Source organism: Myxine glutinosa, chromosome 9 (genome assembly GCF_964187855.1).
Source record: "Myxine glutinosa chromosome 9, kmMyxGlut1.1, whole genome shotgun sequence".
NCBI classification, from domain to species: Eukaryota; Metazoa; Chordata; class Myxini; order Myxiniformes; family Myxinidae; genus Myxine; species Myxine glutinosa.
The window spans coordinates 88,157,696-88,176,984 of NC_136269.1; the positions used below are offsets into that span (position 1 = coordinate 88,157,696).

The 19,289-nt window shown below is 43.8% G+C and overlaps 2 long non-coding RNA genes across 2 annotated transcripts in view; one reads left to right on the forward strand and one right to left on the reverse strand.

The window, feature by feature from the left end:
* Positions 1-19,289, reverse strand: part of LOC137435240 (uncharacterized) — a 59,101-nt gene that overhangs the window by 9,716 nt on the left and 30,096 nt on the right. Inside the window, exon 3 of the long non-coding RNA XR_010986022.2 lies at positions 5,434-5,533. This is a non-coding gene — a long non-coding RNA (uncharacterized LOC137435240). The remainder of the gene's footprint in view (positions 1-5,433; positions 5,534-19,289) is intronic.
* Positions 934-3,678, forward strand: LOC137435243 (uncharacterized). The gene is made up of 3 exons (XR_010986025.2): positions 934-1,068; positions 3,166-3,270; positions 3,508-3,678. It is a non-coding gene; the product is annotated as an uncharacterized LOC137435243 (long non-coding RNA).

The following is a 19,289-nucleotide window of genomic DNA, read 5'->3' on the forward strand; positions in this document are numbered from 1 at the left end:
AAGCATCTGTGTTTGTGTGCTTGTTTGACTCCCATGCACTCCTGAACTGCTGGATGGAATGAGTTTAAAGCTGGTGGTTGTACTCGAGGTGTGCCAGGGAAGGTTTCATGTGGTACAAAAAATATTTAATAGCCCAAGGGGTTCAGGGTGTGGGGAGGACTCCAATTGTCTCCATGTAAATATGCATTGTATAACACGGCCTGGTGGAAGTGAATCATTGAGCATGAACACCTGGACCTAGGACATGACCGAGGCATGACGGACAATCCTGGACAGTGCTCCCTAGCCGGAGCCCCGAGGGTCATATTGTTATGGGTTCTGGGGTGAGCGTGCCAGGATGCACTAGGGGATTTCTTGGACCCCCTGCACGACCTCCGACCCTGTAGCCGCCAAACCCCGGATAACTCCGCAGCCTGACGGGTTGCTTAGCAACCGTGGATGCAGGTTGAAGTAATAATATTGTGAGGACTTTGCTCGATTTAATTACAATATTATTATCCATTTCCACAACCGGAACAATATTATTGCATTCATATGTGACCGTGTGCAGATTGCGTATGCGTCCACATAATGTGTATGCATCACGAGTCCATCAACAATTCCGATCCTGCCAAACACGTGGCACGACCCATGGCCTCCAGCAATAGGTTTGAGTACATCACCCCATCCCGAGTGGAGAAGTAAAACGTTTAAAAGATATTATATCGGGGCATGTCATAGGACATAGACATAGTACAGGGTGGCCGCAATTTCTTATCACCTGTTGTAAAAAAATGTGACATTGCCTTTGTGTGCAGAGTGTTCATTCCTTTCCTTTTTCCCTTTTTTCAGATTGAGTGAACATAACCATGGGTGGTAAAAGCAATTACACCATTGAACCACGGATCGTTGTCAGTGTCTGGGATGACAAACATCCGCAAATAGGGAAAACAACGGAAGAGGTGCACTCCACCTGACCGGCCACCTCGAAGCCCAGACCTGTTGATATGTGACAATTCCCTTTGGAGCTTCATCAAAGAGATTGTTACGCAGAAGTGCTACAAAATCACCGATGGCCTTAAACAAGCAGTGAGACTTGCGCTTAATCGCATCATCCCACAAACGCTCCGGAAAATGTCCCACAGCAAATGGCCCAAAATTATTCTCTGTAATGACGATGATGGAGCACAAACAGATCCGCTGAACACTTAAGGCCTGTTGTGTCACATGTTGTAAATTGTGTAATAAAGTAAAAGAGTACTACAAATGGCAGTAGTAGAACTTGTTGAACCCTGCAGTGTTGTCGCCAATATGGGAAAAGGCAGTCACAATTTTTACAAAGGGTGACATGACATTGTGGCCATCCTGTAGAATTGGGGGTATTATCCCATCAACACCCCCAAAGCCTGGTGTTGGCTTAGCGGTTAGGGTTCTGGCTTGGGATCCTAGGATCCTGGGTTCGAATCCCGGTCGATCGTCGTAATTATACACCAGGGGGGTTGATTCAGCCTGTCATACCTTCCGAGGTCGGCAAATTGAGTACCAGCTCACCGGTAATTCCCTGTGTGTCGCAAGAGGCGACGAACAGGGTTGGCGGAAGGAAGGGCATCCGGCCATAAAACATTGCTTCAAAAAGGGGATCACGGTGCCCGAAAAAGGCCAACCCCTGCTCTGCGGGGAAAAATGGCCTCTAAAGTTTTTTTGTTTTTTTTACAAATCCCATCAAAAGAGGATGTTGTGTTCTTTGCTAGTAGAAAAAAGAAGCAAAGCAATGTCAACATGCACAACCTAAGTGCAGCACAGAAAGATAGTGAACTGATCAAAAGACTGAAGGATTTGGTCCGATATGGGGTGATCAACCCATATAAGTTTGGTGGACATGGGCCGAATATTTCAACTGCAAAAAATGGCTCCTCCATGTGACCTAGTGAATGCGGAAAAAATGAATGGCCTACACATTTAATATCTCTCAACCATATCCAGATTTGTAGCAATGGTATACCATGCATAAAGGAAACAAGGCTGAATAGATAGTTGCACTAAGTGATTATCTTGGTGATTCTTGTGTAGAAAACTCAAAATTGCCAATCTCTGATGATCACGCAATGGCATTCGCACAGCAAACTACGGCCTTGGCTTTGGGGTTAGACATTTGGTGAAAACAGTTGCCATATGGCAGGGCAATTGTGACAGTATCAGAATCATTGGTGGCAAATACCTCTAATGATATTGGTTCGACAATAAAACCTGAAACGTGAAGAACGGGCAACAAAAAAGCCAAATTACAGCAATCAAAGTACAAATCCGAAATGTCCTTGGAGATCTGTGGATTGAACATCACACACCTGCACCTGAAGGCTTCAAGATGACTCTTGTGGCGTGTTTAAGGATCAGAGGAATGAAGAACTAGTCTTGGTGTCAGAGAGCATGTAGGAGTGGGAATGACTAATTTTGAGAGGAAGGGTGAGGATTCAAGGGTTAAAGGTCAGAAGTACTGGGACTCGGAGAATAGTGAAAATAATAGGGAAAAGAAAAGGTGACAGGAGATTTTTTTTTTTAAAGTTATTTAATATGCATCTGGTGGCTGCTGGTTGCATCATTGCTGGGAGTACAGCTGTGCTGCTGATGCAGTGTCACCTGTTTCCAGTAATCTGGAAGGATGACAGGCTGCATCAACTCACCTGGTGCTACTTAACGGAGTGACAAGGGCTCAAACTTAAGACTCTAATATCTTAAGCCAGCTGGAAATGCTATGAGGAGCGGCTGAAGGAGGCAGGAATTTTTACATAACAAAGATAATGAAGGGTATCGACAGAATAAGTGCACAACATATTTTCAGCAGAATAGACAATGATAGGACCAGGGGCCATAGCCGGTGTTAAGAGGGTCGTAGGAAAGGGGTCTTTCACCGACAGGGTAGTTAATGCATGGAATGGGTCTCTCAGGAAAGGTATTGGCAGCAGAAACAGTAGATACGTTTAAAATGGAATTAGATGGGAATCTAGAAGCATTGGGGATAGAGGGGTATTGGAATATTGGCAGGAATGCTGGTTGTACACACATGTACTATTTGTGATATCTGTGAGAGGGTCTCATCAAAAAATGAATGTTCCACCTGCGTTTGTTCATTCCTTACCCAACTGTTCTCTTCATCAATCCTCGTCTCCTCACCCCTCCCTCCCCCAGTGAAATCAAGTCCATAACCTGATGCATTGAATTAACGTGATGTTGAGAGCACGCATGATGGGCCTCGTGGCGTCCTCCTGTGTCCAAGTTCCTTCACTGCCCTTGGTACTTGTATTACAGAGGGATTTGCAACTGTCACAGGATATGTTTAATGCAAACTTTTCTCATCAAAATATGCCCCGTTGTTTGCACCCACAACCGCACATATTATATGGGTTCAGTCCCATAAGGTCGGCGATGTTTTCCTGCGCATTTTATGCCAACGAGTTTGAAACATCTTCTGAGGCCATTTTATATAGTCTGCAACGTTATCTAACGTCTTACTTCTTTTTCTCATTACAGACTGTACCATGGCTCCAACTAGGGAAATAAAAGACGATGAAAACAATGCCAGTCACACTGCTCAAGGAAGGTTTTATTATTACTGGGGGGAATACCAAGGGAGTGCCATGCTTCACCTTGATGATGCCATGGATCGCAGATCACATTACGCGGATGTCAAGAAGCCGGCGACTTTCGCAAACAAAAGTGGTCGGGGCAGAATGAGGAAGACAGAAGCCGAAGGCTGACTGTTTACTTCCTCAGCAGCACTCAACGTGCCGCTGATTATGATTATACATCAAAAGTCACATCGACAGAAACAGTGGAGAGACTTCTTTGAGAAAATGGTGCGGAAGGGAGAGATTCACCTCGAAGAGCATCGCGGAGATGAGGAAATGGCCAAACATGCCGAAATAGACAGCAAACCAAAAGATTGGACAGAGGACAAACAGACAAAAGTGTCATGGACAGATCAAGCTACGTTTGAACCTTTCAACTCGTCGAGGAAACAATAACTAGAGAGTTCGTAGAACACCTTACCCCACACTGACTTGAGAAACAAGGACATAGGCGGGGTCTGCGAGCGGCAAATTTGATTGGTCGTAATGATGCTGTAATATTTTGTCCAAGTACTGCGAAACGGAAGGGTGTTGAATGTGTCAAAAAGGCGATTTGCGTTCTACAGTGTTCAAGTATATAATTCAATGTAAACAAAATCAAGTTTTTAAAGATTGTAGAAAAATCTATTTGGGACGTTTACCGCTGTTGATCCTGCACCTTTTACATCTAACATGTTACATTAGGTCTTCGTGCCTGTCGTTTGTCTCCTGTATGACGTCCTAAAAACAATAACTTTCCTCTTTGGAATGATTTTCAATTTTGTTTCACTGCCAGACAGGCAGAGTATAAATTTGTATCTGAAAAATCATCAATTTTCATCTGAAAAATCATCAATTTTCATCCGATTAACTTGAAAATGTAAGAGAATTTGCATAGCACCTCACTGAATGTATTGGGAAACCAACTATTTTTGAGGTCAAAAGGTCAAAGGTCAACTCAAAGTCATACTTCCAAAATCATCAATTTTCATCTGAAAAATCATCAATTTTCATCCGATTGACTTGAAAATTTTACAGCATTTGCATCGCGCCTCACTGAATTGGGAAACCAACTATTTTTGAGGTCAAAAGGTCAAAAGTCAATTCAAGGTGAAACTTCTAAAATCATCAATTTTCACTTTTAAAATCGTCACTTTTCATCCTATTAACCCAAGCTTTGATGGAGATCATCAATTTTAATCTGGATGAAATGGACAATTTGATGGATCAATGGCATCCTTTTGGGGGGAGGGGGTGGATTTTGCAAGTATCGTGCTCTGCATGACATCTTCTTGTTTCATTATTCAACAATGGTGGGATACCCTAAGGAAAGCGACTTGTGGGTGAGGGGTTTGTTAGCTCACCTGGAACGAAGTTCTGGGGAGCTTATGTGATGGCGCGTCGTCCGTCCTTGATGAACCTTGACCACAACCTTCACCACCCGTGCTGTACCAAAGTTTGTGCACGGCATTAAAAAAAATGTGCCCCTTTGGCTTGGAGATTTACGGGGGATTTGCCCCCCAAAATAGGTATTTGCTTTCTTCTCAGAAACTACACACGCAATTTCGATGAAATTCGCCACAACCTTCATCACGCGTGATGTACCAATGTTTGCTCAAGGCATTAGAAAAATTGAGGTCTGAAGAGGTATACGGGGTTGGGGGGGGGGGGGGGTATTTTTTGTTTGTTTGTTTAAAGTCTTATGATTATGTTAGTATCTTTGTTAAATTGGTTTTAAATACCTTTAGTCATGCAGTATACTGTTTATTCTACCAGGTGAGCGCCAGGGGTATTGCCCCTATGTTTTTAAAAACATGATAATGACCTTAAACACACTGCTAGACTGTACCTGAAACAACGAGAACAGGAAGGACAACAGGTAATGAAGGTGATGCTCTGACCTCCTCTATCCCCGAACCTCAACCCCAAAGGCATCGCTACGGGATGAGCTGGGTAGATGAAAGGGAAATGCTAAATACTGGATATAATAAAATAGGAGCGATACATTGATAAACGTATGGGGCACAATGTCCAGAGTATGTGCATTTCTGATTGCTATATAATAAGAGGGAGAATTGCTTTGCAATACATGTCCCCTACCACATTTCAGTTGAATATGTTAACGGGTATGGGAAAATGTCTGAAAAAACCATAGGTGGGACCGACAGACAGAAAGAGAAGAAACCTCTATTGTCCCCTCCGAGTAAAGGACTAAAAATGGAGGTGGGATATTTTGATGAAAACCGATTGTGGTAAAATACTTATTAAACACATCATCCTCTATTACAAATCACATTGTAATGGTCAATAAACTTCCATTCACACCAATAATTTATGTGTCTTTATGCTTTCTTCATAACAGGTTGGCAGGACATGGCCTGGAGGTACGGACGCTCACCTCGAGGCTGTCTAGCCTGGGTTTGAATCTTGGCCTAGTTATAAACTGACACCCTGGTGCTTCACAGGTGGGGTGATTCATCAATGTGTCTGCTGTCCCTAGGATGGACATTAAACTGGCCGTCCTGTCTGCCCACATATCGTGCTTTGTGTTTTGCAGTGATCGTTTTAAAGTTAATCTTATACACCTTACAAGTTATATTTACACACTAACTTTTACCTTTTTTTTTTGTATACAAGATCGAGGCTCGTGTAAGAGCTAACAGTAATCACAAAAAAAAACATGGACACATAAAACATACAATAAAGGGAGCGGGAGACAAGATGGGGAAAGAGAGAGGGAAGCACACAAGTACAACAGTAGAGAACAGGGACATCAGGATATCTGTGGGAGGGAGAGGGCTTGGAGGGAGGAGGCGTGGGAAGTGGGGGAGGGGGAAGAAGAAGAAGAAGAAGAAGAAGGTCCAATCACAAAGGTCCAAATCACAAAACCTATCATCACAAAGCTATGAATGAAAGAAAAAGAAGCCAGGAGGCATCTCAAAATGCAAAGTCCGTCAGGACACCTTCTTAATCGTCCTAATCTTTCCCTCTAATTGGCTAGTTCCATGCTTTCTTGATTGGTTCTTCATCCTTTTCCCTCGTCACATGTCCAAACCACCACAACTTGGCTTCGACACATGATGCGAAGAAAGCACGCTGATGATAACTAAACTTTGATTTGTAGAAACAAACTCAATTGTGTTGCGAGGTACTTCTTCGTTAAGACCTAAAACTATTGTACGCATACTTTGAAACAAACAGTGGAGTCAGTGAGGGTATTCCGTGGGTTAAATGCCGGGTGAAAAGTGTTATTGAGAACTTCATGCTCAACCTCCCAGCTTCCTTGAAATGGATGAAAAAGTTCCATAATCGCATGTGAAACATTGGATTTGGAAGCATACCATAAAAGGCGTGATCGAGACGTCAGGACACCTGAGCGGACGAGTGCATTAGATGCATTTGGAATTTTGGCCAATTGTTGGCACGTGTTCAGAAACCCCCTTGCATTGGACGATGAAGACCAGAATTGTAGGCCCTGAAGACCAAGGACCAGGGAAGGTGGACCAAGGATTTTGGAGGAGTGAGCCCGATAGCCGACGCTCCCTTGGACAAACACAAAACCCATCAGGCTTCGTCTTCATTCATGCAAGAACATAAGGAACAGTTACAAGTAATACATTTTAATACTGCCGAGGGTGTCAGATGCCACACTTGCCACTCCGTTAGGGAGTGCCACGTGGCACACGACTCGCTATCGAGTCGTCAGCACACTCATTATCACTACATTTTGATTGATGAAAACGCACACAACAAAAACACACCCGGACTGTCTGCTGGCGGTGTAGATTTATAAATAGAGTCCCACTGTTTCATCAGAAGCCACCGACATATCCAGTTCTTTCCATCCATCATAGTCTTTTTACTTAGGTTTCCGACAGATCAGAACAGAGGGGACAATGGATAAACAGACAAAACGGGACAAAGGAATAACAAGCCGGATGACAAGAAGTGGAGCACAAGGAGAAGGATTACAGGAAGTGGGTGGGAACGGGGTCTCAGCAGGTGTAGTAAAGCTTATGGGTGAAAATGGGAGAGCCAATCAGGTGGTGGTGGGCAGCAGACTTGAAATCCCCGTCGGGAAGGGCTCAAGACAACCGAGTCAGGATGCCGACCCCACGGCAGAGACGAGATGCGTTATTTGATGGAATGGAGGAGAGCGTTCGTTAAGATTTGGGTGCGGTCCAACACATCGCTTAGTGGCCTGAATCAGGAACACATTTGTGAATGCTGTCGCACGTTCAACACTTAAATTGTGGTTTCGCTATTCAATTTGCTCTCCCATTGTTGTTGTTCATTCAATGCAACATTCTGCTTGCAAATGAGGTTCGGCGAAGTCTTCAAGAAAACAAATGGTTTACAACGAATTGCTTCAAAGTGCAGTGTGAACGTCCCACGTACATGCAATAACCTGCAAGGCAACTGTGAGCTTTAATTATTTACTTTTTTCAAAAGCAAAGGCACTTAGAACTAATACATAAACTGGCATTCAACAGCATGGACAAGTGTGATTACTCACATCATTACATTCTACACTCTGCAAAGACAAAAATCTAGTCGACTAAAAACATCCTCATTCCGATGTACCATACTCTGTTACAGAGCGCTGGTGCTGCCGAAGGAGTTTCTTGGCAAGGGTCATGCTGGGCTGTTTGTCATCCCTCTGCCAGCAGTAGTTTGGGCAGGAATTTGGGATTTGTTCATGATGGCTCACCTACTCTCCGTGGGATCTTTAACGACCACCAACTAAGGTCAGCAGACGAGACGTACCTGCGAAACACCAGGATGACGGTTTATAGCTAGGTTTGGATTCCAACCCAGGGTCAACAGATTAGAGGCAAGTGTGCATACTTTTAGGCCATCCTTCCAGCCCCATTCTGATGATACACCTGGCTCGTCTTCACGCTGTTGAAACCAAAGCATTCAGAATCATTGGAATCTCCCGCGATGACGCTAACTCCAAGGGCCTCTCACTCACTCACCGCAGGCAGGTTGGTGGTCTTTCCGTCTTCTACCGACTCCTCTCTGGCCTTGCCCCCCCCCCCCCAGCTCTCTCTGGGCTCTGTCCCGCAAATATTCCTACAGGTCGCACAAGATCTGCCTGCAACCCTCTTATGGTTAAACTGCCAAAATCAAGACTCTCTGCTCACCTTCACTCCTTCATTCCTCTTTTCTCCCGCCTCTGGAACAAACTCCCTCACTCTCTTCAATCCCACTCCACCCTCCAAGTCTTTAAAACAGCTGTTCACCACCATCTCTTATCTTCCCCCATCCAAAACCTTAATCTTTTCTACCCCCGCTAATTTCACCCCAATTCCACTTTTTTGAAATACCAACTTCTGTCCTGGAAGTCTTTGGTGTCCTTGTGTTTTATACTTCTCCCACCCCCCCCTTCCCACGCCTCCTCCCCCCAAGCCTTCTCCCTCCCACACATCTCCCTGCTCTTAAATGTTGTGTGCTCTCAAGTGTTTGTGTGCTTCCCCTTCTCTTGTCTTCCGCTCCCTCTTTTTATATATTTTGTTTGTCTGGTTGATTTGTTTGTGAAGTAAATGTCAGCTCTTTCACGAGCCTCGATTCAGTTTACAAAAAAAAAATAAAAAAAATCTGGGGTCAAATCAGAAAGGCATTACCAACATACTCCAAAAACGCTGCGTGTGGTTCTTGGTCGTTGCTTGCCAGTGTGGACATTCCATCATGAGCTATTTTTTTCTTTTTCGATTTGGGGGAGAGGAAAGGGTAAAGGAAGGTGTTGTTGGCACAATTTCTGATGCAACACTAAAGAAGGAAGAACGAGGTAAACCAGAGGAACTTGTATCCTGATAAACAGGCCATCTGGGCACATTGTACCGCTCCGAAGGACCGATTAATGTTACGGTGTAACGTAGTGACGAAGGAACGAGCGAGTGGCACCACCGCAAGACAGAAAATGGGCCAAAAACGACACTCGCGTATCGTCCAGGATGCACTGTGTGGCCTGGAGCTTCTGCTTTTCTCACTATCATAACAACATGGCAGATGTTGACAACGAGTTAACATCACCCAGGAAAGAGCCAAAACATACGAGCCACAGATGTGTGGTGTATGTTTGTAGAAACATAGTGGGGACGCGCCGCAGAGAGGGTAACAAAGAGGTAATTACAAAAATAATTCCCATTTTACAAATATACACCTTGGAAGGACAAAATCTTTTCAGACCCAATTATTTCCTGTTCTCAAGATGTAAACATTTTAAGGAGCTAACAATTAGTCAGGTTCACTATGTTTTTTCGTTCAAAATTTTTGGAGATTAGCAAAACTATACATTTTTGGAATATTCAGAGCATGGGGAATCCAAAACTTAATGTTTACATTTGCGTAGACACCTTTGGGAAAATGACACTCGGGAAGATCTGTAAAAGCATATTCCTGAACGGTGTACACCTAGTAGATCTGTGTATAGGACTTATAGTTCAATCTGATACTACCAAGGCTGCTTCCTTGCTTTATAAACCCATACCTATAACTTCAAAGGACTTGCAATATCATGTGTTATGTAATACAGTTATATCACAAATACTAGAACGCCACTCAGTAGAGCGCATACTCCCGCCGTGCGTTTAGTTGGAATAATACGTTTTGTTTAACATCCCCTCTCCCCAAAACAATAAATGAAAAATAAAGTAGGCCCTAACTGTCAGATAATTTATTTTGATATATCTCGGAATTAGAGGAGAAAAACATCATTTAAGAATAAGAATAAAAGCTTTAATGCAGTAAAACAGAAAAAAAAAAACTTTCCCAAAAAATATTCCTGGATCCGGAATAATATCCTGAGCTTCACCAAAAACTAATCAATTCTTCCTTATCCCAAGGGCAATCATCCCACCAACTTTCATCCAAATCCGTTCAGAACTTTTCCAGATATATTGTTCATAAACACACGAACACACACACACACACACGGACGGACACGATCGAAGGCGTTACTCCCTGGCGGGAGTAACAAGTCAAGTGAATCCACTTGGATTCCGCCCAGGTTGGCACATGGAAATTATGATGTAGCATAATTATCATCTCGGGTCAAGATTTGAAATTATGCCATGGTTTTTGTAAAATTGCTACTAGTAGTCACATTATGTACTTTCACCAAAACATACATCATCATAGAAACATACATAGAATTTGGGTCCTCTGGGTCATTTGGGTCCTCTGGGTCATTTGGGTCCTCTGGGTCATTTGGGTCCTCTGGGTCATTTGGGTCCTCTGGGTCATTTGGGTCCTCTGGGTCCTCTGGGTCATTTGGGTCCTCTGGGTCATTTGGGTCATTTGGGTCCTCTGGGTCATTTGGGTCCTCTGGGTCATTTGGGTCCTCTGGGTCATTTGGGTCCTCTGGGTCATTTGGGTCATTTGGGTCCTCTGGGTCATTTGGGTCCTCTGGGTCATTTGGGTCATTTGGGTCCTCTGGGTCATTTGGGTCCTCTGGGTCCTCTGGGTCCTCTGGGTCATTTGGGTCCTCTGGGTCATTTGGGTCCTCTGGGTCATTTGGGTCCTCTGGGTCATTTGGGTCCTCTGGGTCATTTGGGTCCTCTGGGTCATTTGGGTCCTCTGGGTCATTTGGGTCCTCTGGGTCATTTGGGTCCTCTGGGTCATTTGGGTCCTCTGGGTCATTTGGGTCCTCTGGGTCATTTGGGTCCTCTGGGTCATTTGGGTCCTCTGGGTCATTTGGGTCCTCTGGGTCATTTGGGTCCTCTGGGTCATTTGGGTCCTCTGGGTCCTCTGGGTCATTTGGGTCCTCTGGGTCATTTGGGTCATTTGGGTCCTCTGGGTCATTTGGGTCCTCTGGGTCATTTGGGTCCTCTGGGTCATTTGGGTCCTCTGGGTCATTTGGGTCCTCTGGGTCATTTGGGTCCTCTGGGTCATTTGGGTCCTCTGGGTCATTTGGGTCCTTTGGGTCCTCTGGGTCCTCTGGGTCCTCTGGGTCATTTGGGTCCTCTGGGTCCTCTGGGTCCTCTGGGTCATTTGGGTCCTCTGGGTCATTTGGGTCCTCTGGGTCATTTGGGTCCTCTGGGTCATTTGGGTCCTCTGGGTCATTTTGGTCCTCTGGGTCATTTGGGTCCTCTGGGTCATTTGGGTCCTCTGGGTCATTTGGGTCCTCTGGGTCATTTGGGTCCTCTGGGTCATTTGGGTCCTCTGGGTCATTTGGGTCCTCTGGGTCATTTGGGTCCTCTGGGTCATTTGGGTCCTCTGGGTCATTTGGGTCCTCTGGGTCATTTGGGTCATTTGGGTCCTCTGGGTCATTTGGGTCCTCTGGGTCATTTGGGTCCTCTGGGTCATTTGGGTCCTCTGGGTCATTTGGGTCCTCTGGGTCATTTGGGTCCTATATTCCTATCCTATAACATATATATCTCCTATAACCTATCCTATAAATATAGATTTGATGACGTCATGTTTACACATCTGAGCGACAGAAATGAGCGACAGAAATGAGCGACAGAAATGGGTTACAGAAACTAGCTTCACTTTTGAGCGCCCGAAATTCCCAGGCAAACGCTATAACGCACCAGGTTTACAACCTGTGCGTTAATAAACCTGAAAATCGCAGAGCCAGAACCAGAATTATTTATTTGGTCTGGGAAGCCCATGCGAGGTTTCTTCTTCTTCAGCGTCTTACAACCCTGGGTGAATATGCGATCTTTCAAAAAAAAAGTTGGAATTTTGCCAAATCTGTTTTATTCGTTTGTTAATATACCTCAGCCATTGACAAATCTGGAACTAAGTCTTTATAAGTTCATCAAATACTGACACCGCGATTGACATTCGCTGAGCTAAATGTTGATATCTCTTCTGAGGTAAAAAAAAAAAAAAAAAAAAAAAGTTTTAAAGCATTATACGTATCAAACGATACATTTTATGAAACGGGGAAACCTAATACACACTTTGGTGGTTTTAAAATGACAGAATGTCTTTATTAGAAAAAAAAAAAGAACATTGAAGACAACGCTGCTAAAAAAAATACACCACTCTAATGCATAACCACGAGTTTAAACTACATTTACAACAAATATGAAAACTATTTTCATATCACAATGTTAAATATAGAATATATAGAAGATAATGTTTAAAAAAATGAGCCCTATCTTCCAATGGTAAAATAAATCCTTCAAAAAATTCCTGGATCGGGAATAATATCCTGAGCTTCACCAAAAACTAATCAATTCTTCCTTATCCCAAGGGCAATCATCCCACCAACTTTCATCAAAATCCGTTCAGAACTTTTCCAGATATCTTGTTCACAAACACACGAACACACACACACACACACACACACACACACGAGCGAATGTATTACTCCCTAGCGGGAGTACTAAAGACAATGGTTTTCAATTACCTTTGTTTGTTGCTTTTCTATAATCCTGAGCACTATTTTGAGGCCTTTATTGGATTCCTTGATCCAGAAAACATAGGATTTGCATATTTAATTAAGTTTCTAGGTTGACTAGAAGCTGAGATAATGCAAAATATGTATTTTATGGCGGCCATTTTGAAAATCCAAAATGGCGGCCATGCAGGTGTCTGTGCAAATGCCAACATTGATTTTCGGATTCTCCATGCTCTGATGATTCCAAAAATGTACAGGTTTGCTAATCTCCCAAAATTTTCAACGAAATTATATTTGTTAATAGTGAACCTGACTATCTTCATCACTGTCCTGAGTGTCATTTTCGCAAAGGTGTCTACGCAAATGTAAACATTAATTTTTGGATTCCTCATGCTCTGAATATTCCAAAAATGTATAGTTTTGCTAATCTCCAAAAACTTTGAACGAAATTATATTTGTTAACATAGTGAACCTGACTAAATGGTTCTCGCCCGTAGGTTCAAGCAACCTACGTTTTAACAAACTCGCCGAGTCAAACTTCAAACAGACTACATCATCATAAGTGGTGAAGCCCACTGAGCCAGAGTCCCCTCCCGAGGCATGAATGTGTTGATGTGCCTGGAAGTGTGGGTAGCATGAGCACAGCAAGCTCTGCAGTCTTCACGATATGACATACATTTTGAATATGTTGCAAATTTTAATGATGCGAAGCAGAAGCCAGAAGTTTGAACAAATGCAACAGTTCCCCCCAGCGCGTTCCCTATTCTTAGGCCGTCTGCTATTTAGTTTGACTCACTCAAGGTACGTTCTCCTGGAGTAGATAGCTTAGATCCTCTGTAGGTCATGTGTCCTTGGCATCTGTGCAACATGATTTCAGGACTGCATATAATTCAAGAGTATCTTCATGGAACATTCCGTCCTGACTTCGGAGCGTTAAAGTCGTACCGAGAACCATCTTACACTCTCTGTGTCAGGATTGCTGGTCTTACTTTCTGTTTCATGCAAACCAAGCTACCGGGCTCGCTTTCATTTCCCTTTCTCACATGCACCATACACCTATCATACTCATTTTCACTCCATATCTTTACATTCTTCTCTTTCGTTTCATTTTTTCAAATCCACTAATTACAAACATGGAAAAATCCAACAAGTTTATGGTCTCAAGTTGATGGCATTATGAGGTGTGAATAATCTCCAGTCATGCCTGGTTCTGCTCCAATGAGATGGTGGGCCTCTGACAGTAGTAGCATAGTGTTGGTCCCTCCCAAGACCTTTGCCTTTCTAATAAACCTGACACTTCTTCTATTCATTTCACCAACATTCCTGGTCTTTCTTCTCACCTTCCCTCTGTTGAACACCATTTCGGTAGTACCTCTCCGAATATCTTCCTTTTCTCAGTATCAGAAACTTGTCTTCTGATTCTGTTGTGGCTTTGGGTCTGCCAGACCTCTTCCTGTCAGAGTTTCCTCCAGTTTCCAATATACTACTTCCTGGCCTGATGTTGGCTTAGTGGTTAGGGTGCCGGCTTGGGATCCGAGGATCCTGGGTTCGAATCCCGGTCTATCGCTGAATTAACACCAGGGGGGTTGACTCAGCCTGTCATCTTCCGAGGTCGGTAAATTGAGGACCAGTTCACTGGTAATTCCCTGTGTGTCGCAAGAGGTGACTAACAGGGTTGGCGGCAGGAAGGGCACCCGGCCACAAAACATTGCTTCAAAAAAGGGGACCAAGGTGCCCGAAAAAGGCCAACCCATGCACAGTGGGGAAAAATGGCCTCTAAAGGTGGTTCTTCTTTCTTCTTCTCAGTATCTTCCCAACCGTTGAGCAAATGATTTTCTCATTAATTATTTCCACATTTCCAACTATAACCTTCACTCACGATTCCACATCAAAAGAGGAGTCTGTGCTTATTCCAACATCAACATGCCTGTTTTGTACGCCTTGTCGATCCTGAATTTCCAAGCTTTGACATCATCTGGGTTAACATTTGTCTCCCAACTATCACTATATTTCACTGTTTCACCTACTCCTCTCCTAACTCTACAAACTTTCTTTCACTTTCTAAATTCCTGCCATGAGGGAGTCACATCCTCTCAACCTCAAGCTGAAGTCTTCTATTTAGGCTATTTAGGAGACTACAGGGTACACCACAAGGAGTGGTTGAACTCTTCCCACACAGATAGTAATGAGGTGGAGCAAATTTAGGATTGCCACAACCACTCTCCCAAAAGTCTGATTCTGTTTTTCACCTCCAATCAGTTGCGTTACAGCTACCCAATTTCACCCCCGATTGGTTCCTCTGACCACACTCTTAGAAACGTCTCAATATTTACCACTCCTCCTCCTGCTCTCTCGAAACACTGGTATTATCACTCTAATATCACTGACTGGACTGGCTTATGGAAATTATATTTTGACTTTCCTTGGGAAGATTACTGCCTCTCCTCAGGTGATGCCTCTGTCTCTGCAGAGCACACAGCTGAAGTTATTGTTGCAGAAATGGAGGCTTATATCCCCTTCACATTCCAAACTATGTCTACTTCTAATTCCTGGTTCAGCTAGTCCTGCTCAATGGCCATTCTAACAAGGGAAGTGGCATATGGGACTTGCAAAAGGCCTTCTTCCTGTGACTCACATTCATTGTCATGTCAGGTCAGATCTGTGACTTGATTTGAAAGACCGAGTCTTAATGTCCTTTGTGTCTCATCGTCCCCAATCATAAACCATTATCTTTTCTACCCCCATTAACCCCACTCCTCGCCCACCACCCCCACCACACCCCAGTCCCCCCTTCATCCAAATTTCCAGTTTTCTCTCCTGTGAGTTTCCTTCTGTATCAATATTGTCCACATGCATTCTCTCCTGCCCTCATTCCTCAACACACCCATTGGTTGTCCAAGTCTGCCTCTATCTTAGCCTTCGGCTCTGCTGTTGGTGTTTCCCCTCCTCTCTCACCCTGCCGTTCCTTTTGTCCTGCTGTGTCCTGATCCAATCAGGTTACTAGTACTAACTCTTCCATAAGCCTCGACAATGTATACAAAAAAAGCATTTGTATGCTGCCAATTTAACATTAAATTTAATGTAGAGATGTCTACAATTTAACAATTTAATGTAGAGATTACTCTCTACATTTTTTATATCTGCTCCATCTTGTCTTGCTCGATCTACATACAACTCGTTTTATCACAACTACTTTCATGAATTCGGATTTGGATAAGATTTTTCAGTGGGGAAAATGTAATCAAGTTAAGTTTAATGCTTCTAAAACTCAATTTCTTCCCATTTCCCTGCCTAAAATCCTTCCCAACTTTCCCATCTACTTTGAAGTCTCTACAAGTTTTCCACTCAATACAGCAACATACTTGGTATTATTGGTATTACTATAATATCAAATCTATCTTGGAAACCTCACATTGTACAAATAGCTAGGTCTACCTCTGAGAAACTAGAAGACCTGTTCAGATGTCGAAGATTTTTCTCATTTGAACAGTTGCTCGGTCGGATATTACACTGGACAATAACAACAACAAAAAACTTTCCATCTGCTACTGAGCTAAATGTATGTGTCCTTTAGTAATTCACACATGCTGATTCCAAATCCGATGTCAGATTTGACTCAGCACGTCAGGATTTCTAGTTACAGAAAAATGACATTTTTCAGGCATTGCTAATAAAACTAGAACAATGAGACCGTGTCGCCAATATGCCTCTGCTTAGTCCCACAATGGGTAGATGCCATCACTCTGCATATGTATGGGTAGTGGCTCACGTTTGTGAAGTTTCGTGTTCATCGGATAAGGTTCGTTTTTCTGTCCAAGATGGCTGCCAAACCACGTGACCTATGACATCATCATTTTCAAATTATATCCAACAGTGCTGTTAGCTGATATTTGAAAAATTTCGCATCGATAGGGTGAGTGGTTTCAGAGATATAATTATTTAATATTTTCCTACAATCCAAAATGGCTGCCAAACAATGTGACCTATGATGTCATAAATGTAAGATTTCAATACAAATGGGTCATAGACTATGTGCATGCAATTTCAGATTTTTATGATAAGGAATTCGATTAAAACATTTTTGGCTGGTATACGACTTCACCTATGATGTCATCATTATCATGCTTTTGTTCCCCATTGGGAGTACATGCCAATGTGCCAAGTTTCAAATTTTTCCATTCAGCCGTTTCTGAGAAATCATTTTATATATATATATATATATATATATATATATATATATATATATATATATATATATATATTTTGTATACTGAATCGATGCTCGTGAAAGAGCTAACATTTACTTCACAAACAAATCAACCAGACAAACAAAATATATAAAAAGAGGGAGCGGAAAACAAGATGGGGAGAGAAGGGGAAGCACACAAACACAACATTTGAGAGCAGGTAGATGTGTGGAAGGGAGAGGGCTTGGGGGGAGGAGGCGTGGGAAGGGGAGGGGGGAGGGGAGGGAGAAGTATAAAACACAAGGACACCAAGGACTTCCAGGACAGAAGTTGGTATTTCAAAAAAGTGGAATTGGGGTGAAATTAGCGGGGGTAGAAAAGATCAAGGTTTTGGATGGGGGAAGATAAGAGATGGTGGTGAACAGCTGTTTTAAAGACCTGGAGGGTGGAGTGGGATTGAAGAGAGTGAGGGAGTTTGTAACAGAGGCGGGAGAAAAGAGGAATGAAGGAGTGAAGGTGAGCAGAGAGTCTTGATTTTGGCAGTTTGACCATAAGAGGGTTGCAGGCAGATCTTGTGCGACCTGTAGGAATATTTGCGGGACAGAGCCCAGAGAGAGCTGGGGGGGCAAGGCCAGAGAGGAGTCAGTAGAAGACGGAAAGACCACCAACCTGCTTGCGGTGAGTGAGTGAGAGGCCCTTGGAGTTAGCTTCATCGCGGGAGATTCCAATGATTCTGAATGCTTTGGTTTAAACAGCGTGAAGACGAGCTAGGTGTGAGGCAGGAGCACCAGCCCAGAGGGGAGAGCCGTATTCCATTGAGCTGCGGATGAAAGCCTTGTATGTGGTGAGGAGCTCACGTGTGCCAAGAAAGGACTTCGCACGACGGAGGATGCCCAGTCGGCGACTGGCTTTGGAGGCCAGATTTGAAATGTGGTTTTCCCAGGAAAGATCATGGCAGATAGTGAGACCCAAAACCTTGAGTGACAGAACTTCTTGGAGAGGATTATTCAGAAAGTAGATGGGAGGGTTGTCCAGTCGGTCTTTTCGGAGAGACATCGTAAGAGTGTGAGATTTGTCAGGATTGAAAGACATGTTCCACTTGTTTGCCCAGTCTGTGATTTTGTCCAGGTCTGCAGAGAGTGAGGAGGCTGCAGACTGCCGATCTGAGGGATGAAGAATGGAGCGACAGAGAGTAGAGTCATCAGTAAAGAGATACAGAGGATTTTCAAGAGAGTCAGAGAGATCATTGATGAAGACCAGAAAAAGCACAGGGCCCAGAACACTGCCTTGTGGAACTCCAGCCTGAACAGGAAGAGGAGATGAGAGAAACCCATTCAGGGCCACACGTTGACTACGACTAGAGAGGAAGTCCGCCAGCCATGCGTGGAGATTTCCATGGATACCAAAAGAGGAGAGTTTGGTGAGCAGAGCGGGGTGCCAGACCGTATCGAAGGCACATGATATGTCAAGGGAGACTGCTCTAATTTCCTGTCTGGCATTGAGGACCTCCATCCATTGTTGAGAAAGCAGAAGCAGCATGTCCAGAGTAGAGTGTCCAGGTCTGAAACCAAATTGATGATCAGAGATCAAGCCATTGGAGAAGAGGAAAGATTTCATATCTGAAGCAATGATGGATTCCATGACTTTGCTGATAATTGGGAGAAGGCTGATTGGTCTGTAGTTGCTGGGATCTGTTTTTGCACCTTTTTGTGCAAAGCGGTGATGTTGGCAGATTTCCAAGCAGATGGAAGATGACCTTGAGCAAAAGAGAGGGTGAAGAGAATAGAGAGAATGAGTGAAAGAGCAGAAGAACAGGATTTTAGGACCCGTGGGCTGATGCCGTCAGGTCCAGTTGCAGAATCCGAGTCGAGGGTTGACAGAAACTTTTCCACCTTGTCAGGAGGAAAGGACACAGAGTCCAGGAGCAGCTGGGTACGCCTGGGTACGGGGGGTACAGAGAGGGATGGGTTTGGGACACAAGATTTAGAGGTAAACACAGAGTTGAGGCATTCAGCTTTTTCACATGCAGAGTCAGCCGTGTGGCCATTTGAGGTGAGGGAGGGGACGGAGGCGGAACAAACACCAGAAACAGATTTGACCAGACGCCACCAGGATTTGGAAGAGGGAGACAGATAAGAGAGTTCGGTCCTGAGAACGGAGAGA